This window comes from Suncus etruscus, chromosome 10 (assembly GCF_024139225.1).
Source record: "Suncus etruscus isolate mSunEtr1 chromosome 10, mSunEtr1.pri.cur, whole genome shotgun sequence".
NCBI lineage: Eukaryota > Metazoa > Chordata > Mammalia > Eulipotyphla > Soricidae > Suncus > Suncus etruscus.
Genome location: NC_064857.1, coordinates 32,552,011 through 32,568,188, shown reverse-complemented (window position 1 = coordinate 32,568,188; position 16,178 = coordinate 32,552,011).

Sequence of the window (16,178 nt, the reverse complement as noted above, 5' to 3'; positions counted from 1 at the left end):
ACTCTTTGTGGTGAGCTTCATGAAGTTGAGCTGGAAGTTTCAGCCCTCCTCTCATTGTCTCAGGATTGTTGCAAAAATGACTTTTATTTTTCTTAAAACCCATAGATAAGTGAACCATTCTGCATCTCTCTCTTCCTCTGACTTATTTCACTCAGCATGATAGATTCCATGTACATCCATGTATAGGAAAATTTCATGACTTCATCTCTCCTGATGGCTGCATAATATTCCATTGTGTATATGTACCACAGTTTCTTTAGCCATTCGTCTGTTGAAGGGCATCTTGGTTGTTTCCAGAGCCTGGCTATTGTGAATAGTGCTGCAATAAATATAGGTGTAAGGAAGGGATTTTTGTATTGTATTTCTGTGTTCCTAGGGTATATCCCTAGGAGTGGAATAGCTGGGTCGAATGGGAGCTCAATTTCCAGTTTTTGGAGGAATCTTCATATCGCTTTCTATAGAGGTTGGACTAGACGGCATTCCCACCAGCAGTGGATAAGAGTTCCTTTCTCTCCACATCCCAGCCAGCACTGATTTTTCTCGTTCTTTGTGATGTGTGCCAATCTCTGTGGTGAAAACACAGTAGACTTTGAGAGCAGAAATTATAAAAAAAAATCTAGAAATGTCTGAAAAGACATTCATTGGATAATAAATAAATAATTCATCGGAAGTCTTCACCAACCTTCCAATCAACAGAAAATGGAACAAAACCTCAAAAGAAATGGACAGAGAACTTTGGTATAAATACAACAGAAACAACATAAGAATGATTGGTATCCTAAAAAAGCAGTAAGAACGTCCCTATAAAAAAGCAATAAAAGACATTGCTGAGATTTTCCCAGAGTGGGAGAACACTTGTATACACACCATGGACAGACAGCTGAGAGACCCAAATAAAAACATGCTAAGGCATGTGCTAGTCACAATGAGAGACTAAAGCTCACAGGAAATAATTGCTTTGAATCTAAAAACATAATACTAAATTAAAAAATGAAAGAATCAACAAGAATTATTTTATCACCTCAAATGGGAACTAAGTTCCACTAAAAATAAACCTGATCCTATGTTTAGTGGGATGTAAATCTACCTGAAGTATTTGGAAAAGTGTCTGAGGAATTCTCAAAAATTAAAAAGATACTGGAGCTAGAGCAATAATATGTGGGTACGGTGCTTAGCCTGTATGGTTTCCCTAAGCACCACCAGTTAATATTCCTAAGTGTAGAACCATGAGTGACTTCTGAGCAGTGCAGTGAATGGTTCAAAAAACAAACAAAAAATGTACAGATGACAGAAAGATAGTACAGAGGATAATGATAATGCACTTATCTTCCAATAAACAGCCCTGTCGTTGATCCTTGGCATCACATATGTACCCTGAACACACCAGTGGTGACCTGTTACCATAGAGCAGAGCCACCGTAGGGTGTGATCTCCTAAAGCACAAATTAAAAAATATATCTACCATATAATTAATTTCACTTCTAATTACCTATCCTAAGAACACAAAAATATTAATTTAAAATGATATATTTAATATATGTTCACCACAACATTATTTATCCTAACACATCTATTAGACAATATATTTTTATTCATTCAATAACTTGGGTAGAACTTAAGGATGCTATAATGAGAAAATAAGTCAGAAAGGCAAAAATAATTACTGGGTAATCTACTTGGGATATAGAGGCAAAAACAAGAGGGCAAGTAAAACAGAAACAATATCTTGACTCCATGACTGCATAACTGCATTACTAAAGGAGTAAGAAGGGTTAAAAGAGTAAATAGGGGTCGAGTGGACTGTAGTAGATGGAGCTTGAAACTTTGAAGGCAGGATTTATGTGAAATTGTAGTCTGAAAATATATGCAGCTAATAAACAAATGACATTGAATTTAAAAATACTGATAGAACTATAGTGCTGAAATATCAATCTATATTTCTGAAATTGATATGTAATATTATAAAGAAATGTTATTTCAACCCAAGCAAAAGAAAATGAATATAAGCCAGAATGATAGCACAATGGGTAGGGCATTTGCCTTGTCAATGGCCCACCTGGGTTCAATTTCTGGCATCTCATATGGTCCCCAGAGCCTGCAAGGAGTGATTTTTGAGCACAGAGCCAGGAGTAACCCTTGAACAATGTTGGGTGTAGGCCCCCGAAAAAACAACCCAACAACAAACAATGCTGATGTTTTGATTTCAATAGTGAATTTAAATTATGCAGGCTCAACTTTTTACCTTGTTTGCTTCTTTTATATCATGAGTTCCTAATAACAGATTCAGACAAAAATAAAGTGCACATGAGGATGTGATTAAGACACCAAAGAAGCATAATGAGGATTCCAAAAATAAACAAATAAAGTAAAACCATTATAATTGTAAGAGAGAGAGAGAGAGAGAGAGAGAGAGAGAGAGAAAGAGAGAGAGAGACAGAGAGAGAGAGAGACTTGGGGAGCTCCAAAAGATGCAGAAGGTATTAAATTGAACAGAGAAAATATGCCAAAGAGAAGTCTCACTTTCAAATGCATTTTTTTCTATATATAGAGAAAGTAAGAATACTGCTATATCATATATGGCGAAAATAATTGCTTCTTCCTCAGGTGGCAAATTATAAAATCTCTGTCAGATTTTTCTGAGAAGAATCTATGAACCTTTTCTTCTAAATAGTGTGCCTTATCAAGATTTTAACCTTGCTCCACACAGTACCATATATATTATCACTTTTTAATACCACACTCTCAAAAATTTATTGAGATTTTTTTCTAGAACAAAATACCACTCTGTTTCTTGAAGAAAAGTAATGAGATCTTGCAAATTCCTTCTTCACAGACTGAATAAAGTCTCATCTCTTTGGATTTCAAGCTTATATTTTAAACGATGTCCTCAAAGTCCATTACAAAACATTCTTGGGAGTAAGGAACAGTTTAATTAATATAATTTGTTGGGAGAGTTTTCCATCACCTTGTCTTAAAGGTTATCTAACACAGATTGCTGAGTTGTACTGTAATGATGAGTACAAATTTATAACATATAAACATTGAAAGAGGCTAAAATGCTTTCTAGTTTTGAGACATGGCTACATATTAGGCTTTACCTTCCTATAGGTCCAGTCTAAGAAGTATAATTGTAGTTGAGCTAAGAAAGAGGTTCTTAGAACTGCTGGAAAATTCTAGGTGACACTAAAGGAGGCGCCAATGACTATGTTCCAGCTGCTGGGAATCTTTTAGTCCTCCACCTTACTTTCTCACAACTCAGCTACTATAAACTTTTTCATACACCTGTTTACTCAGGTGTTCCAGTCCTGGTCATACCTGTGTGTGAATGCACATATGTTTGTATTGGTCTGTTAATAATTTCAAAAATTTGAGGAATCTCACAACCTTTCGAAAACTTGGAAATGAGTCGGTCACAGATTCTGAAATTGATCAAAATCACATGTATCTAGCAAGTTTTACTTTCTCCCAGGGCATATTTCATCTATGAACCTAGTAAAATGTTCCCACATAGTAACTCATGTGTTAAATAACAGAGTAATAAGCAAAAGAGGAAATTTATTTGAAAATAAAAAATATTTTTATTTTTATTTTTGTGAGATAAATTTTAAGATTTTTAAACAATTTTCTTTCCTATTCATTTAATCCCTTTGCATTTTTATATATTTTTTTCATTAAATGTAAAGCATGAAGGTATAGAAATGTTTTCACTTAATTTGTAAAATTATCCTTTCTCTGATTTGTTGCCCAAGAGACAAAATATTTTCTTTCTTTTTCTTTCTTCCTTCCTTCCTTCCTTCCTTCCTTCCTTCCTTCCTTCCTTCCTTCCTTCCTTCCTTCCTTCCTTTCCTTCCTTCCTTCCTTCCTTTTCCTTCCTTCCTTCCTTCCTTCCTTCCTTCCTTCCTTCCTTTCCTTCCTTTCTTTCTTTCTTCTTTCTTCTTTCCTTCTTCTTTTTCTTTCTTCTTCTTTCTTTCTTTCTTTCTTCCTTTCTTTCTTTCTTTCTTTCTTTCTTTCTTTCTTTCTTTCTTTCTTTCTTTCTTTCTTTCTTTCTTTCTTTCTTTCTTCTCTTTCTTTCTTTCTTCCTTCCTTCCTTCTTTCTCTCTCTCCTTCCTTCCTTCTTTCTCTCTCCTTCCTTCCTTCTTTCTCTCCTTCCTTCCTTCCTTCCTTCCCTTCCTTCCTTCCTTCCTTCCTTCCTTCCTTCCTTCCTTCCTTCCTTCCTTCCTTCTTTCTTTCTTTCTTTCTTTCTTTCTTTCTCGCTCTCTCTCTCTTTTTTTTTATTTTTGGGTCACACCTGGCAGCACTCAGGGGTTACTTATGGCTCCATGCTTAGAAATCACTCCTGGCAGGCTTAGGGAACCATATGGGATGCTGGGATTTGAACCACCATCCTTCTGCATGCAAGGCAAACACTCTACCTCCATGCTATCTCCCTGGCCCTGAGACAAAAAATTTTCAATAATTTCTGTTCAGGAATGAGTTCAAGACTGAAATGGCATTTTGCTTTTTGTAAAATAAATAAAATAATTAATAAACGATATATAATTAACTCATAAGAATTTCACAATGATTATCATTATTATTAAAATAATAAATAAGTAGTAAATAATAAATAAAAATACTGGAAATTGCTAGCTAGAAGCTCCTATATTCTTCCTAGATACTCCTGGAAGAGGGTTAAGAAACTTGCCTAAGTATCACCAGGGTGAATCTGTGCTCTCAGTTCTTACTATTCACTTGACCACATTTTCTGGGAATGCACCATGTGAATGCCTTTGACACAGAAATTTCTATATATTCTTTCGTGTAATCTCCCAACAACCTTAGAGAATGAATCTCTTTTTCCTATTTTTACAGAAGGCAAAACCCAGGACCCAAAGAATAAAAGTTATAGCATTAAGTGGGCAGGTCTACTTCAAACGATTAAACCCAGAAACTTAAAATAAAAAACTCCTGCCTGGACTATTCCTGCTTTAAAAGAAATGTTTAAGAATATTTAAAAGATTCACTCCCCACCCCCTCACACACCTTTGAGAGCCCAAGAAGATCTGGAAGGGAGGAAGGACGGGCCAAGACTGGGCTGGAGGAGCAAGCAGGCAGTGACCTCCCTGAATTGCTGTCCTATGTTTACCAGAGACACCTCTCATTATCTCTTCCTAGCTGGTAGTCTGTGGCTTTCAAGATAGCACTTAACGAGAACATTTGAAAAATCACTTGTGGGGTGCTAATCTATAGAATGTGATGTAATTATTGCTCACTGCGGGGCTGCCCTGAGGAGTGACAAGGGCCCTTATTGAAGCGGTTTGTGAAGAGGATTTGAACGCTGTACCAGCTGCATACCCCTGGCGTCCTCCCAAGAGCTCCTGATGGGATATTCTCCATGATTTCTAAGACCACCTGGAGTTATTAGTCCCTGGAGGACCCCCATAAGACCCATTATTATCCTTTCCTTTGCTCCCCAGGTGCCTTAACTGAGATCCTCATTCATTGTGAGATTGGAAAAACATGCACGTGCAGATATTATCTTAGGTGACAATAAGATGCTATTACTACTGATCCCTAAATGTAAATGACACAGGAAAATGATTTATTAATGTCAGTATTATAGACTGATCTATGCTGTCTGCATCATTACGAACGAGAAATCTACACTCTACTTGTTTTGGCGAAACTGATCTGAATCTAGATTTCTGAGGGAGTTAAAACCCTATTTTGTTAAGTTTTTATGGTAAATACTCCATGGTTTAAAAATGTGTAATGTTTTTATTTTTGAGATTGTTTTTTTTCTTTTTTGGCTTTTGGGTCACACCCAGTAGAGCTCAGTGGTTACTCTGGCTCTGCTCACAGAAATCGCTCCTGGCAGGCTCGGAGACCATATGGGGTGTCATGAATTGAACCCCGGTCCATCTTGGGTCTGCTGTGTGTAAAGTAAATGCCCTACCACTGTGCAATCTCTTCGGCCCCTTTATTTTTGAGCTTTGAGGGAACTTCAAAGTTTGTTTCTGAAGACCTTATATTTAGTTTTAAAAGAATAGTATGGGACTGAAAGGATTTCTCAGTGGGCTGACTCCATACACTGGAAGTCCACTCCAAACACTGCTGCCCACTTAGTAGCACAGATAGAAATACTAAGAAATATATAAGTAACCCTCCAGCATCATTAGTCGTGCCTCTCCTACATTAAAATATAACAAAATCAAAACCAATTAACTAATAAAATATTTGTCATTATCAATCTTTTCTTTTTATTGTTTTGTTTTGTTTTGGGGTAACGCCTGGCAGTGCTCAGGGGTTACTCCTGGCTCTATGCTCAGAAATAGCTCCTGACAGGCTCAGGGGACCATATGGGATGCCGGGATTTGAACTTCCTTCTGCATGCAAGGCAAACGTCCTACCTCCATGCTATTCCTCTGGCCCCAGCATTCTTTTCTATATCTTTCCCAACACTGAAATGTAACAACCATTTAAAATAAATTTTCTATTAAAGTTTATATACTGTGGGGGCCTGAGCAATAAATAGTACAGTGGGTAAGGTGCTTGCCTTGATGCAGTCAACCCAGGTCCAGTCCTAGATTTGATCTCTAGTAGGCCATATGTTCCCCTGGGCAGCCTACCCAGGTTCAGTCTTAGATTTGATCCCTAGCAGACCATATGTTCACCAGAATACCTCCAGGAGCAATTTCTCAGGGCAAACCTAGGAGTGAGGCTTTTGCATGGGATATTCATGAGAGTGGCCTCAAAGCAAAACAAACCAAAAAAGTGAACTGTGACCTCCTGAACCCTACCAAGATTGATTCCAGAGTGAAGAGCCAAGAATAAGTCCTGAGCAAAGTGTGACCCGACACTTCTGTGCCACTCTCCCACACCCACTAAATTAATTGAGTTCAGGAATATATATATATATTTATGGAGAAATAAGTTTTAATTAAATAATTAATTAAACAAATTTTAAATTATTTAATTAAAATAATTAATAATTAAAATAAAATAATTAAATAATTAATTAAAATAAGTTTTATTTTAATTTATTTAATTAAAATAATTAATAATAAAATAAAATAATTAAATAATTAATTAAAATAAGTTTTAATTAAATAATTAAATTAATTAAATAATTTTTAAAATGCTTTTCATGTAGTCACACAAGTAAAATAATTGGCTAAAAGTATTATTTTTAGTTAAATTATACAAAAATATTATAATCATCTCTACATATACTTTAAATATTTTACTAACTTGAATTCATTAAGAAACAAATTGCTGTACTTAACATCAAAAGCTGACTATTTATTAACACCAGTTTTCCTTTTTCATGGAAAATATGCTTCTGAATATAACTAGTAAAACCAGAGGTCTATTACCTCATTGTCAATGTTCTTGACTGCCTTCCTTTCAGGCAGGTTTCATTTTCTATTTAGGGAAAGCCAGTATTTAGATCCTGCCTATTTGATGTCAAACTACCCAGTGTTTCTATTATTCCTCAGCTTTCGTGATATCTTAGTATCTTACCTTTTCAAAATATGTAAAGTTGAATGGAAAGTAATAAGAACTTTAACTGAAAGTAACTATTGAGTTCAAAATGGTATATATATAAATCAGAATTTCTTTTTTTTTTTTTGGGCCACACCCGTTTGACGCTCAGGGGTTACTCCTGGCTATGTGCTCAGAAATCGCCCCTGGCTTGGGGGGACCATATGGGACGCCGGGGGATCGAACCGCGGTCCTTCCTTGGCTAGTGCTTGCAAGGCAGACACTTACCTCCAGCGCCACCTACCCGGCCCCATAAATCAGAATTTCAATATAAAGTTTAATGTTTTTACACTTTATGTATTCATACTTTAATTAAAACTTGGAGAAAAAGATTATATGCTAATATAATTACTATTTATTTAAAATCTTGACAAACAAATAAAGATCAGTGGTTAAATCTTAGCAAAAATAATAAGATGACTTCTAAGTTATGTTTGATTTAAATTCTATCAATTATTTTTCTTTTAATTTAGGAACATTTAGTGATCTTTTAGGCCTGTTCTTGAATCTAAAGAAAGTAATGAAAATATTTTTTCACAAATGTCCACTGAGATAAATTATTATTGTTTTAATTATTTGATGTGATCGCTGATTCCCTAAAGTTCATCATTAACCTCTCACCTCCACCCACCCTTTTTTACTTTTGCCTGGAAACTATGGATAACCTTGAAAAAAGTCTATGGGGTTGATATAGATATCAGTTTCTAAAATAGTGAACTGCCTTAGAATTTTCAGGTCTTGGAAATGATGGCAAAGGTTTTATGAATTATCAAACTATAGTTTGTGTGGTTCTTATATAAGGAAATGTAAAAATGGAGAAATATAAAGATATAGAAACACAGATTGGATTGAAACTCTAGTAATATATATGTATATTTTATATTATATATAAATATATAAACTTAGATATTTGTATATATTTATATAGTGATCTAGTATAGGGGCAAGTTTTTTTATGTTACAGGTCTTTTTTTAGTAACCACAATCTCATTGTCCAGGAAAAGTTTATACTTTGTCTATAATTTATATGTTTGTTTTGTTTTGGAGTCATACCTCATAGATCTCAGAAAGTGGTCCTGGCTTTTTATTTTTGTTAGGAATCAATCTTCTTGCTGTGCTTGGGAACTGTATGGGATGCTGAGATTGAACTCAGATTGAGGGCCAGTTACATGCAAGGCAAGAACCTTACCCACTATACTATCACTCCAGCCCATCTATGGTTTTTAAGTATAAGAAATGAAAAGCTAAAAGTTGAATTTAAGGAGTCTCTGCGAACCTAAAGTCTATATGTTCATTATAAAACCACAGATCACTGTTTCAAAATGTGTGCTTTGATGTAACAGAAATATATTTGCAGTTTTCAACTGTCAGCCATGGTTTAAGAAACTGTTGTAAATGAAAAATTAAAACATTTCAGTTGCCCATAACTTCAAGATATTTGGATGATTGACTGAACATTTAAATAACTGACCTAATTCATTAAATATCTATGAAACACTGAGTTTTAATTGGTGTAAGGAGCATTATATAAAGGATATAAATATAACTCTCAGATCAATCATTTGTGTAAGAGATGATGCTCTAAAATTTAGAGGCCTTCATATGCTCCTCCATCCTAAAAAATTAAACACTAACATGGCATTAATAAATGTAAAGCAATAGATAATTTTAACAGTATAGTCACATTTTTTTAAATCATAGAGGCAAAGATAACAAAAAAGAAAAATCAATGTGACCGAATCACTTTTAAAAGTTTTCCTTGACAACGAATACAAAACTGAAAAAAACACCCCAAATGAGAAAAATTTGCACACAATATATTAGATAAAGGTCTAATAACCAAGAATTATTAAACATTCTCAAAGTTCAATAACAACAAAAGTTCAATAACCCCATTCACATTTAAAATTGGAAGGAGAGATGAGCAGATGCTACCAAAGAAAAGTATAAGAAATGGTTAATAATCATATAAAAAGCAAATTCAAGTTAAAACAATGAGATATCATCTAACACTCATGAGAACTGATATATGAAACTGTCTGAATATAACTAATATTGGTGGGGATGCAGCCTGAAAAGAATCTTCATTCACTGTTTGTGGAATGTCATTTGGGTTAATTTCTATGAAAAGCAATATTGAGATGTCTCAAAAAATACTAAACCTCCCCAACAACCCAATGATATCACTTCTTGGTATCTAACTCTAAACACAAAGCAATTAATTAAAAACAGATATGCACATACCTATATTAATAGCATTCAATACAATAAACAAGATTTAGAAATAATCCAAATGTCTATTTATGAATAAATAGATAAAGAAGTTGTGGTAGATAGGTGTAACTGAATACTATTCAGCTGTAAGAAAGGGCAAAATCAAGTATTTTACTACATGGGTAGAGCTGGAGGGTATCTTACTGGTTGAAGTTAGCCAGAAAGAAAACACAGATACAGAATGATCCTCTCATACGCAGGATATAAAGATGCACAATTAGCAATAAATGGCCAAAGGCAACACAAGAGATTGGCCCTTAGACATAAGTTTGGGCTGGCTGAGGCAGAGATGTGGAAAAGAGGAGTCTTTGGGACATTGGTTTTTGGTGATGGGACGCAGATGTTCTGGTTTTAGAGTGTCTGCATGAAACTATCATTTATAACATTATTATCATAGTACCTCAATGAATGTACTTATTTGTTTGAATTTTGGGCCACAACCAGTGGTGCTAGCCACATGCAAGGCTGTGTTTTGTCCATAGTACTATCTCTCTGGTACATTAAAAACAGTAAAAAAAAAAAAATTGCAGTCTTATTGTCTTTTCTTTATGTCTCCTGGATTCAGTGAAACCTTAGCATTTCCTACTCATACCTCAACTACTGTTGAGTCAAGAGTAGATGTGGTGAGGGTCGATGAAGATGAGGGCAGATGAGCTGAAGATGTAGCAGCGAACCCATCAATACTGGCAGAATTTGTGCAGTATTCGAGGATCACCGAAAAGGGCTCTTGAGAATAAATTTTAAACATTGATTCTTAACTTTAATCAGTTAAGTTAAGTTAAAAGCTTGACGTAGATCACGATGGTATAATTTATACCATGGAAATTGGCAAAGGCTATAAATCAATCTCATTTTATTCTTCTTTTCATTTATTTTCTTGTCTTTTATTTCTCTCTCTCATTCTTTCTTTTGAGAACTATTCAGTACTTAACCCACATATAATATAAAGTTGAAACTAGTCTAGGTGTTTTTCATGTGTGTTGCTTGTTACTGCTGCAGTTTCACTAGCTATTATACATTATGCTCCAGGGGATCTCTGTGGATAAGGGAAGCAATCAACCTTTGCCCCAGGTCTGACAAGTGACTGGGTTATTAATCAAGTGGCCATTTGGTCTAGCTTCCTTTGTTCAGTCCCAGGTTTATAAGTGTGGAAGTGTTAGTTCTAGATAGAACTGTAGATAACAGAAGTAATGCCCAGAGTGATTGATGACTTACAAGGTCACCATTCTAGTTAGAGGCAAAGCAAAAAAGAACAAGAATACAAACATTTTGAGTCCTCCATAGATTCAGTTATTATATAATCCTGCCATATGCTGCTTATACATTTTTGATGAATAATATAAAATTAGAGAAAAGAATATGTGATCTTAGGTTTAAAAAACAAAATTTTCAGTAAATTGTAATATAAATCACGTTATGTAATACAATGGATAGCTATTTATTAATATAGTTACAGTATGAATATGTCGACAGGCACATTTTAAAATGATTCACTATTTTTATCTGACAACACGGAATGTCTGGATTTAACTTTCAGGTGTTTCAATTAAGATGACACATCTTTCACTGCAATTTTATTGTTTTCTTTCGCATCATTTGCAAAGGCAACGGCAACATCTTTATGAAGAAACAGAAAGATAGAGGGCAGCATGGGACCAGAGTGCTAGCTGCCCTTCAGGAGAACAGAACTGCATAACTTGTATTTCAGAAGAGGTGGGGGTGGGGGGTGGGGGAGAGGAGCATCGACATACTCACATCCACTTCCCGACCTGTCTGGGAAAAAAAATACAGCAGCATCTTTTATTATATTATGGAAAATAAAGGATTCTTGGAGACAAGAGTCATTGAAGGGTAAACGCGTGCTCTGCTAGTTTCAAGTCAACGTGCATATTGAACAGAGGTGGTGTACAGAACCCAGAAAGTATTTTTAGAGGGTACAAAGAAGAGAACTTGCCTGGCAGAAGGGTAGTTTTTGCAGGCCCCTCCAACCCCAGTAATTGGATAGGGTTGGCAGCTGAAAGAGAAGCTCCTGGCTTCTGCTCTCACACAGGGGTGTGATTTAGCGTGCTGCTGAATAAACACAACAGAGGATAGGAAGGTGATAACCACCAGCCTCAGCAGAAAGAGAGCGCCTATAAATATGCCAGGGGGTCGATAGAAGTGATTTCATTTTGCCTTCCCAGGACTGCTGATGAGGTCTGACGGGGCAGCTCGACTTCATTAGGGCATCACAATGGTGAAGAGAGCCTGAAGGGCAGAAAGAAAGAAAGAAAGAGCAAGCTGCAGTGGCGACAGCAGCAGGCAGTCACCTAAGCTGCAGCTCTCAGGAAGGCCTGCCTAGAAGAAAAGCAACAATAGACCGAAGATGTGTCCTGCCTCTTCCTAGGCTATTTCATTCTTCCATCCGTTCCCTGTTCCTCTCTCTTTCTCACTCTCTTTAGTTTGATCTGTCTAGGAAAAATCTTGTCTCTTGATGGCAGAGTTTTTTTGTAATAAAGGAAAGACAAGAGACCTAAATGCTGAAGCCGGGAGTTAGAGAGCTTTTAAATGTAGAAGTATTGGGACATGAACAATCCTGTTAGGTTAGAAATGAGAAAAATCCTAGGAGAGTCTGCATGCTGATGCTTCGAGGGGCAAAAAAACCTTTCTAGGGAAATCACCCATAAAACAATTCAGGAGCTGAAATGAAGCTATTTTCCTGCAACTAGTTTTCTTTTGACTTCAGGAAATCACAAATAAATTTCCCCAGGCACCTTCTAGTTTCCCCCATTGTTCATGGATTTTTCCTCTGGCACAGGCTGCTGTAGCTCTTCTCTTTTTGCTCCCAGACATCCATTTGCCCCCAGAAATTCTATTCTTTTTTTCCCCAAGGTCAGGGAACAAAATTTGCTCTTTGGTCCTGCTCCTTCAGGCTCTGTCCTTCTCTGGCTGAGTCTGACAAATAGAATGGCAGCTCCAGCCAGCCTGCCTTCAGCCATCTTAGCCACTGTTCTGAGTGCTCTTAGCCATCTCCTTGTGGACTGTCTAGAAAAAAACGGAAGAAATGAGTGATTATGAAATAAATATAGAAGTCCTACCCACTGAAGTCCTGCCTTTTCAAGCGCTTCATGTGCACAGCTATTTCATTAGTTTTTACCATTTTCAGCAAAGTGACGACTTCAAGAAAAGAGTTTAAGGCAACGCTGATCTATCTTTCAAGGGATAGCTCTGTATTTTTCAGAATCAGTGCTGAATGATTGGAAATAAGCTGTAAAGAATATTTTAAATATTTCAATTTCAGTTAAAATGCTATTTATGAATTGTGAGTGACAGAAAGGAAAATTCTAAACGTGTGCTTAGCCCAACAGTACATTTTAATCTAACTTTTCACAAATCATTTTCTTTATTTATGATTATTTAGACAAGAAAATATATGAAACCACGAAACAGGCAAAATCAAGCTGAGAATTTAAAGGAGTTCTTAAGAAAAGCAAATGAACAAGGATACTCATCAGGCAAATAATGAAAGAATCAGCATTTTCAAGAGTAGTAATGATAACTGGTAAAGGAATTTGTGTGGTACCAAATAGTGAACAGGAAACAGAAAAAAATGATAAACTTGTTTGTCTTATGAGTTTTAGAAATTACATATCCAATTCTGCAGCATTTCTTTCTTTTATGGGTTTGGACAAGATACATTTCGGTGACCAAAAAGAAGCCCAAAACAGCTACACTGAAAAAAAAAAATTCAGTGATCAGTAAAGGCAAAAATTAAGATCTTACAGCTATGACAATGATGGTTGAAAATGGTAGTTCTGAACAAGAAATGAGTGCTGAAAGAAGGTAAAGTGATACTCAGTTGGTAACAATATGGCAAACCAGTGCCTAAAAGGAAGCAGAGAAAAAAAAGGAAGGTAGGGAAAGGGAGGATGTCATAGAGGCAGGCAGTGGGGAGGCAAAGGAGAGTGCAGGAGAAAAACGGGGGACATTGGTGATGGGAATATACACTGGTGAAGGGTCAAGTGTTGGACACTGTATGAAACCAACTCTATGATGAACAATTTTGTGACAGTAGCTCATGGTGATTCCATTAAAATGTATTAAAAATGGGTTGGAACAATGACACAGTATTAGAATAGGTGTAGGATGACCCAGGATGGACCTTGATTCTATCCCTGGTAACCCATATGGTCCCCTAAGCCTGCCAGGAGCAATTGCTGAGCACAGAGCCAGGAATAACCCTAGCATCACCAGGTGTGGCCCCAAACTCCCCAAAATTAACAAAAATAATTGAAGTGTTAGAGAAAGAAGTCTGAAGAAGTTTGGCTGTGAGCAGAGAAGTGAAATCGTCAGTTGATGGCTTTGGAGCTAGTTTCATGCTTTGGTGGTTAATTAATTCCACTGTCCAGAGAGACCTAGATCTGGTTATCTTGATCTGTATGCATTTTATTAAAGATATTATGGCAACATGTCCTCTTGCTTCCAGCTCTAGTCTATTTTTGGTCAGTTTTGCTTCTAAAATCTCTAAGTTAGAACAGAATTCTGCTTACTGCATACAAACACACTCTTAAAAAACTAGTTATCTAAGGAAAAAGATGCTCTGGACTTCAATTTACTTTTAATTAGCAATTTTACTATGATATTGCTAAATGTAGTTTTCTTCATAGTTCTTATGCTTGGGTTTCATTGTTTATTGTGAATATAGATTATGAAGTGTCATCAACTTTGGAAAATGTTGGCTATTATTTCTTTAAATATCTTTTCTGTTTCTTGTTTTCTTTTCCTTTCAGAATGTCAGTCACACCTATATTAGACCTTTTCAAGGTGTTCTACAGTCCATTGCTGTTGCTCTGCTTATATTTTTTTGTCTTTTTCTTACATTACTATATTTTTTATTTCAGTTGTGGTTAATGCTGTTTTAAATTCACTAATCTTGCTCTCTCCATATTTTTAGATCTTTTAATTAGCTCCATTTAATATAGTCTCCATTTCAGTTATTTTGGTTTTCATCAATAAAAATTGGATTTGTTTTTTAAAAATTCAATTCCTCAATTTCTCTATTTTTTCCAAAAACCATGCAAACTATAGAATATAGTTGTAGTAACTGATTTCATGTCCATGTCTACAAATTCTGTTAATTCTGCAACTTTAGGCTGTTAATTTTTCTTCTTATTATAAGTTGGGCTTTCTTGTTCTGTTTTGGTTTAATTTTTGCATGCCTAGTAAACTTTGATGGAATGTAAATTTTGTCTTTTTTGGGTTCTGAATAGCTTTTTATTGCTACATAACTTTTTGAGCTTTATTCTGAAATAGCTGTATGTTACACAGACAGAGCTTGATTATTACAAGTTTTGCTTTTAAATTTTGTTAAGTAATTGTAAAACTGATTTTTTTTTATCCAAAGTCAATTTCATCCCATTACAGAAGCAAATATTTTTCTTAGAACCCAACATACTACCTGGTAACATAGACCAAAAATCAGGATTTCTACTCCAAGGGAGAAAACATGTAGTTGTCTTCTTAGCCCAGTGTGAGTTCTAGGAACTTTGCCCTCAAATCTTTTCTAACTGTTCTTTTCATGACCTAGACTAGTTTCTTCACGTACACACACTAATTAGAACTTATATATATAGGACCTTTCTGATTGGGTATTTTTCAAAAGGATTCTGAAGATACTGAGGGATATTTTCTCTTTTATTTATTTATTTTTTTTTTGTAATACATTCTTAGAGTTTAAGACTTTTTTTAAAAAATAGTTTCTCATCTTAAACTCCTCAATGCAGGGAGACTGGGTTCTGTATGAATACATTTTACATCTTTACATAACCTGAAATTGGCCACTATAGATACAACATTATTATTTTCCAATTTCTAGAATCATTGTCCCTTTATATCTCATATCTTTAAAAACTGTTCTTTAATTTTTTAGTTGTTTGGAGAGAGAGAGAGAGAGAGAGAGAGAGAGAGAGAGAGATAGAGAGAGAGAGCTTTTTGGCCAATATCCTAAATATTTACTTTTCTTAAAAATTGATTACTAATTCATAATACTAGACTCATTTTATGTTTAGATATATTTTATATAAATTTATTAATATTGCAACTATTGCATCTAACACCTAATTTCTAATAGAGCTCACCACTACCAAATGGATCAATTTCTATCACTTCCTAGGCCCTTTCTTTCTGGTAAGGACTATTTTATTCTGAGAACCTCAGCATTCCTTTTGTTGTGTTTTATTATTTGCCTTCTTTATTTTTTGCTTACCTTTTTATTTTTTAATTGACATATCTAGTTTTTTTTTAACTTTCTTACTAGTTCACTTACCATAACCAACTGGAAGTTGCATCTCCATTGTTCCCAAAGGCATAATTTCACTTTTCTCAAATTGAATAGTGGACCT